Genomic DNA, 7,222 nt, shown 5'->3' with positions numbered 1-7,222 from the left:
ATAACAGAATATTAGAAACATTACATATAGTAATACGATTTCTTTTTTCGAATAGCCAAACAAAACTCGCAATTAAATGTGATTTTCGAAAAGCTAGGAATGGCATTTTGTAGAACTAACCAATAATTAGTTCTTTACCATTTGATATGTTTTAGACCCACTACGAGTTGTGATGAACAGTTGAACTTTTCAACATTTATATTTACGTAAAAGATCTAGACTAAAATTAAGTGTACTTAATGTTAACATTTATAAAATAAACCGTTAACAAATTTAGAAGACACATGATACGTGTATGTGTATTCAATATGTGGCTTTAAAAGTTCAAGCAATGAATTTTGTTTTTTATGACAATTTAAGTCAAAAAGGAGAACACAACTACATGCCAAAACTATGCCTTTTCGACACCTCGTGTAGCTATCGAGTGTGCAATTTACCATAACTGATAAATTGTTGTAGCAAAAATTAAAAATTGTAATTTTTTGGATATTTGCGCTTCTTTCTTAAAATTGAGAACCCAAGCAAACAACTGATTTTTGTGTTTATGGAATTTTAAAATCGATTGCCCCTTGAGCAGTTGATGTATCCAAATTAAACAACATAAACACATCAATAAATGTTCTTTGCCTGATCATGTGATCAGTTGGAGAGGCACAACGAAAGCACCAACAACACTCGAGTCCAATAGCCTATTGAATATCATGGAAACAATCCAGCATTCTGAAGCACATTAATCAGCTCGCTGGTCTCGTGGTAGCTTTCTCGTATCCGGAGTGAGCTTATGTTGTACTTTTGTATTTACAATGTACATTGTATGTGTTAGACTCCCATTCTCATATCAAGGTATTATATCAAATTGATATGATGACAAATGATGTCACAGTGAGGTACAGCCACCCACATTAGAGTGAACGATGGCTTGGAAAGTTATTAGGAGATTAGGCTTTTGATATCACCAAACACAGACAAATAAAGACAACTAAAAGAACACTATAACAAGTTACTATTATGATAACCAACGACAGTACGCAGAATCTTAACTTCAAGACCATCGTGTATTATTTGTGAAGTTGATATGGAATATTCATCAACAAGTTCCTATTACTATTTGATGAACCTTTTTTAGAAAAAGTGCAAGATGTTCTTTGACATACCTTGCAGTAGCAGGTTCAATCAGAAAATAAGCGATATAATAGAGAGGTTTTTTTTTCTTTGGGGTATAAAAGAAGTCTTCAAATACTTGTTTGAAGTGTATAACTTACCTTTACAATTTTTATTTTTGCGACTATCTTTTTTTTCTAGAGTGACACTTCCAATTATACTCCTTACATTTCGGGTGACGTATGTGTGTAAATATGTATGTGTGTGTACTTTGCAGAACATGCTTGTACATAAACATATTGTCGAATATGCTCTCTTCCTAAATGTGCATTGACTATTTATCCATATTCGACAATTATAAGAGTTCTATATTTTAATTCGATTTCAATGTTCATAACCATGCAATTGACGAAAAGTCCTTCAAGTTTCGATCAAATCCAAACATTGACAGAGATAAATTTACCGCGATGTATATACAGTGTTATCATACCTATCGTTTGTACGGTCAGTACAATGACATTTGACTTTCCGTGTTTTTAAGATGACTTTATAATTAATTACATATGTGTAAGTAAGTGACCTAGAAAAATCTCAGTTATTATTGTGGTTTACGTTTAATTAGTATTCTAAGAAAACTTCTTCTTTCCTGATAAAAAAAAAATCCCCTAGGAATAATTTACATTTGTGTTTGTACCTACACATCCCTGCAGAGACTTACACTAGTCCCCACTGATTTATCTCAAACCATTTGAACACAAGGTGAAGTCCGTTATGGACAAACGTATTCACTGGTGTCTTGGAATATATTGTTTACCTGTTAAGGTGATCTACTTTTATAAATTACGTATGTTTACAATCAAATAAAAAACTATGTCGCTTTTTCGAACAAAATAACAAAAAATAAGTTATTGATGATCTGGTTTGTGTTTATTCGGAATCAAAATCACTATAAAAGTCAACGCAAATCAAATGTTTCTATTCTGCAGCTACGTATTGCCTAGTTGGAGTAAGTTTTTGTTTATCAAATTCTGGGTGGGGTTTTTTTTCAAACGATTGTGCATGTTTCGTAAAAAAAATATATAAATTTCTTTTTTTATTTTTATTTTTTCCAACGGAATCAATGTCAATTGTTGTTTTTTCATACTTTTCTTCTCACATGTTATACTTATACCATATTATCGGGTTATTGCATGAATATTGGGGAATATTGGCCCGAGTAGAATTTTATATTGCATGAGCTTCCGAGTGCAATATATGTTCAACGAGAGACAATATTCCCCAATAAAGGCAATATGCATGCAATAACCCTTTTATTGTTTAACATTATAATATTTGAAAGCAAAAATTGGTTTAAGGTGGTATGGGAGTCTAAAATAAAAATGATAGAATTTGTTCATACTTTGTCAAAATGTAGTATCTATTGATACATGTTCAAAAATATTATAAAAATGATAGGTCACCGCGCATTTTCTCGAGCTACAGGATGTGACAAAATGACACATTTTGTACGGATTATACAGGAAAAAACACCATTTTGTGAATAAAATGATAGAATTGTAAAATTAATTAGGAAAAGATTGCTTTCAGACAATGCTTTCAAAATATCAAAAGAAAAGATAGGATCACCGTACGTTTTTCCGACTAAAAGACAAAATAGGAAAATTTCATGTAGAGTCCTTCAGAAAATGCACTGTTTTAGAGTTACCTCCCCTAAAATGCCAATTTGAAAATATTCAAAAACAACCAAAAATAATCTACACTTGTTAAATAATTAATATTTATAAGTTATATTCTTATAAATTGGTTCTTTTTTAATGAAAATTCACATGAAATATCTGCATTCCTGCATCAAATTTTGCTAACTTGATTGAAAATATGTTAGCTTTTTGGTCATGAATGTTTGTCTCTAATATTTAATTAACTGTGCATTTGTATTCAGATATCGCAGATCAAATTTATTCGTTCATTGTGTAATCATACGTTTTTTGATTGAGTTAAGTCTGCCAATTGATATTTTATCGTATGTTTTTCTATGTTGTGATGTTATGCTATTGTTTTAGAAAAAGGGAGAAGGTTTGGATCCATTAAAACGTTTAATCCCGCTGCAAATGTTTGCACCTGTCCTAAGTCAGGAATCTGATGTACAGTAGTTGTCGTTTGTTTATGTAATATATACGTGTTTCTCGTTTCTCGTTTTGTTTATATAGATTAGACCGTTGGTTTTCCCGTTTGAATGGTTTTACACTATAGTAATTTTTGGGGCCCTTTATAGCTTGTTGTTCGGTGTGAGCCAAGGCTCCGTGTTGAAGGCCGCACTTTAACCTATAATGGTTTACTTTTTAAATTGTTATTTGGATGGAGAGTTGTCTCATTGGCACTCACACCACATCTTCCTATATCTACTTAGATTCTCTGTTTTTTACAATCCAAGATGGCGAAAGACACCCATACCACCTTAAACTAAGATTTTGTCGTTGATGACGTCATGAATTTTGAAGATTTATTGCATTAATGCAATATAGAATTTATTGCACGCTAAGTTTTGGTTACTTTCTGTGGGAAATATTATATTACTATGCAATAAAATCGTATTATGTAACGTCTTCATGCAAATATATACATATAACTATTTAAATTGGATGATTTGCTATAAAATTGAGAAAGGAAATGGTGAATATGTCAAAGCGACAACCACCCGACCATAGAGCAAACAACAGTGTGATAATACTCTGTATTTAGCCATTTAGGTGTTTCAAGATCGTTTGTGCATGTGACAATTTAGTAACGTGAAAAGCATAAGTAATTCTCAATTTCATTAATGCTTTTCGCTTTCAATTCGTTGAATTTTACTGTTCTTGATATCTCTGAACTAAGATTATTTAGTTAGTTAGCAAATCGCACGAGAAACTTAAATAATGCCAATAAAAAAAAATCAACTTGTAAATCTTCATATATATTATAACTTGTAGAGCACTTAATTTTGTATCTTAATCTATATTCCCTACATGAAGTTATAACCTTTAAATTTAATTTTAGATTTTCACCATGAAAACAGTGTTGCTGTAATCATTCTTCTCGTTTGCCTTTCGGGTAAGACTTTATACGCTTTGCATGAAAGATTTAAGAAGTCTTTCGGCCATGACAACTTCGCCTTTTGGGTAATTTAAGTCTTTCGGCCATGACAACTTCGCCTTTTGGGTAATTTACGTCTTTCGGCCATGACAACTTCGCCTTTTGGGTAATTTAAGTCTTTCGGCCATGACTTTCTTTGCCTTTCGAATGAGACTGTATATACCTTTTACATGTTCCAGGGAAGACTTTCTGACGTTATATGACTTGCTTTGCTTTTCAGGTAAGACTAATGATGTTTTGCGGGTAAGACTTTCTTTGCATTTTGAGTATATATGATCTTTCTTTCTTTCGGATAAGACTGTATTTTCCTTTCGCGTAAATATCATAGGACTTACAGGTAAGACTTAAAATGCCTTTTAAGTAAGACAATTTTGTTTGCCTTTCTGGTACTACTTGACATGTATTTCGAGTAAAAAAAAAGACTGTACTGAATATATACACTTCGGTAATATTTTATATACATTTCGGATATGAGATTTCCTTTGTCTTTCGTATAACAATAACAATAAAGTTGCCGTTCGGGTAAGACTTTTTTGTCTTTCGGAAAGACCTTCCTTTCCTTTTGTGAAAAATTTTCTTTGCCTTAAATTACAAAAAAAAATATAAGAATTATATTTGAAAATCGAATATTTTGATATACCTTTGAATTTTACTATGAATACACTTATGATGCATCATATAAGAATTGCATCATACCAAGCAACTTTTGGGTTGATGATGCCGTTTAATTTTAAAGTAACAATTTTAAGATGAATTGATCAAATTATTTTTGTTTTTAACTAACATGTGAACATGGTAGTCGTATATGAAAATAAGGAGATGTAGTATGATTGCCAATGAGATAACTATTATCCACAAGAGTTCAAATTATGTGGGCTGTTCTGTTTATAAGCAATCGATTATATGTAACCCGTAAAAACGTACTTCAACAATAAACAAAACGTAATTCCGTTTATATATAATATAATTAGTCAGCTATTTCAAAAAAACACGAAAAATTTAAAACAATTCAAATAACAAATTAAAATTAACGTCATGATGTAAATATTATTGCTTCTTTTATGATCCGGTTTTATTTTATATTTTAGTATTTACTCCGAGTTCGTTCTTGTCAGTGCCTCTATAATTTAAATAGTTTTTGTCTTTTTAGAAAAATTGTAAAGGTTCTCACTGTATTCTTGCAGGCATGATAATAGATCAATCCGAAGGGAAGAAAATACGATGTAGATGGGGTGGATGCCCGTCAAACAAAGCCTGTAATCTCTGTTGTGACCATTTAAGACAGGGTTGTATTGGTGGACGGTGTAAAGGGAGATGGCTCAAGACAAAATGTGAATGTAACTGTCCTTCTGGGTATGTATATAATTAACAATCCTAATTTTATATAGATATAAGAAGATATGGTGTGAGGCCTTTGACTATCTATGGAAAATCCAATATATTTTCTAATGATCAAAATCCGGTCGCTATCCCTATAATATCTTACAATTTATTCATTGGTATATTCGCTATTCACTTAGGAAATCCTAGTCACAATTTGACAAAAGAGTAAATCATCATAGGTCAAAGTACGGTCTTCAACACGGAGCATTGACTCACATCGAACAGCAAGCTATAAGGGCCCCAAATGTAAATCCATACACCTAATCGCTATTTATTCCATTCCGGAAAAGTTCTAAAATTACACAACTTTTTCATCCAGTTGAAGCTATCTGGGACCCTGTTTAAACAATTCACCATGCATGATACTTTTTTATTGAGACCTGTTTAAACTACCGTAAATACTTCAAACATAATATTTTTTTACTTCAATTTTAATTTCGAGAAAAGTGGATCATACCATATCACAGTTTCTTGATGATCACTTACTAAAGTTTTTCCTCCCTCAGCTCACTGCTGATGACCTCCATTTTCGGCCCGCGTGACCTAAACCGGAAGTTGTATAAATGACTGTTTTTCCAGGAATGGACTAAATAGCGATAAGTTGTATTCAAATGGAAGAACTGGAAGCAATCCATATAAAAAACGAGAGAAATTTATAAACCATGCATATCAACAATAAAAAGAGTTATTTTATATACAAGTACATTGAAAGACATAAACCAATTGAAACGGAAAAAAAGAAGACACATACTAATAGATGGGATCCTAAAATCGGTGTTACACGGAGCCTTGACTCACACAGAAAAGATAGCTATAAAGGGCCCCAAAACGACTAGACTATGTGTAAATCCATTCAAACGGGAAAAACCGGGGCCAATGGTCTTATTTATATTAAAACAAAACGTGAAACACTAGTGAACCACACCAACAATAAAAGAGGTATCGTATACTAGTAAGACAGAAACCAAACGCCAAAAAAAAGACACATGTACATAGATGGCAACATAAAGTCTTCAACGACTTACAAATGACTAAACTACAACATGTTTACCTTTGTTTACCTTTGATTTGGCACACAATTAAGAAGGATTAAACTAAACAGAAAGAATACTCAAATTACCATCAACATCAAATGACCAAACAAATTAAAAGGTAAAGAATTCAACAACTGTCGGAGTTTGTCACCTTACGTACGCTGTTACTGACCTTGACATACCTTAGGTGCTGTGTTTCTCACTGGACGTAAGTGTTAAAATAACATTAAGGGAGATAATCATTTTAATCTTTTTTTAAAACACTCAAGATTAAGAATCGATATCGCCAAATTGTTAATAATTATATGACGGTGTATGACGTATAAGTATGAACTGTTAATAATTGGTATTTTCTATTGTAGATAAGTCACGAGAGACAGTTCAAATTATTCAAAGAGTATGATCATTGACGGATGGATGTTGAACGCCTGATTTGTAAATTGCTTTTAATTGTAGCATTATGATTATGTAAATTTTGTGTGATCCTCTTTGTCTCATTGGTCAAATACAATTGATTTAAACAAAATAAATGTTCTGTTAATAATGTATGGTCGTGTTGTACGTAAATGATG

The 7,222-nt window shown here is 31.9% G+C and overlaps 1 long non-coding RNA gene across 1 annotated transcript; it reads left to right on the top strand.

The window, feature by feature from the left end:
• The first annotated feature begins 4,132 nt into the window (after positions 1 to 4,132).
• LOC134723185 (uncharacterized) lies at positions 4,133 to 7,170 on the top strand. The gene is made up of 3 exons (XR_010108005.1): positions 4,133 to 4,191; positions 5,418 to 5,586; positions 7,013 to 7,170. It is a non-coding gene; the product is annotated as an uncharacterized LOC134723185 (long non-coding RNA).
• Positions 7,171 to 7,222: the final 52 nt, after the last annotated feature.

Source organism: Mytilus trossulus, chromosome 6, assembly GCF_036588685.1.
Source record: "Mytilus trossulus isolate FHL-02 chromosome 6, PNRI_Mtr1.1.1.hap1, whole genome shotgun sequence".
Lineage (NCBI taxonomy): Eukaryota > Metazoa > Mollusca > Bivalvia > Mytilida > Mytilidae > Mytilus > Mytilus trossulus.
Note: the sequence above shows the minus strand (reverse complement) of the source record. Positions and strands in the feature narration are given on the sequence as shown.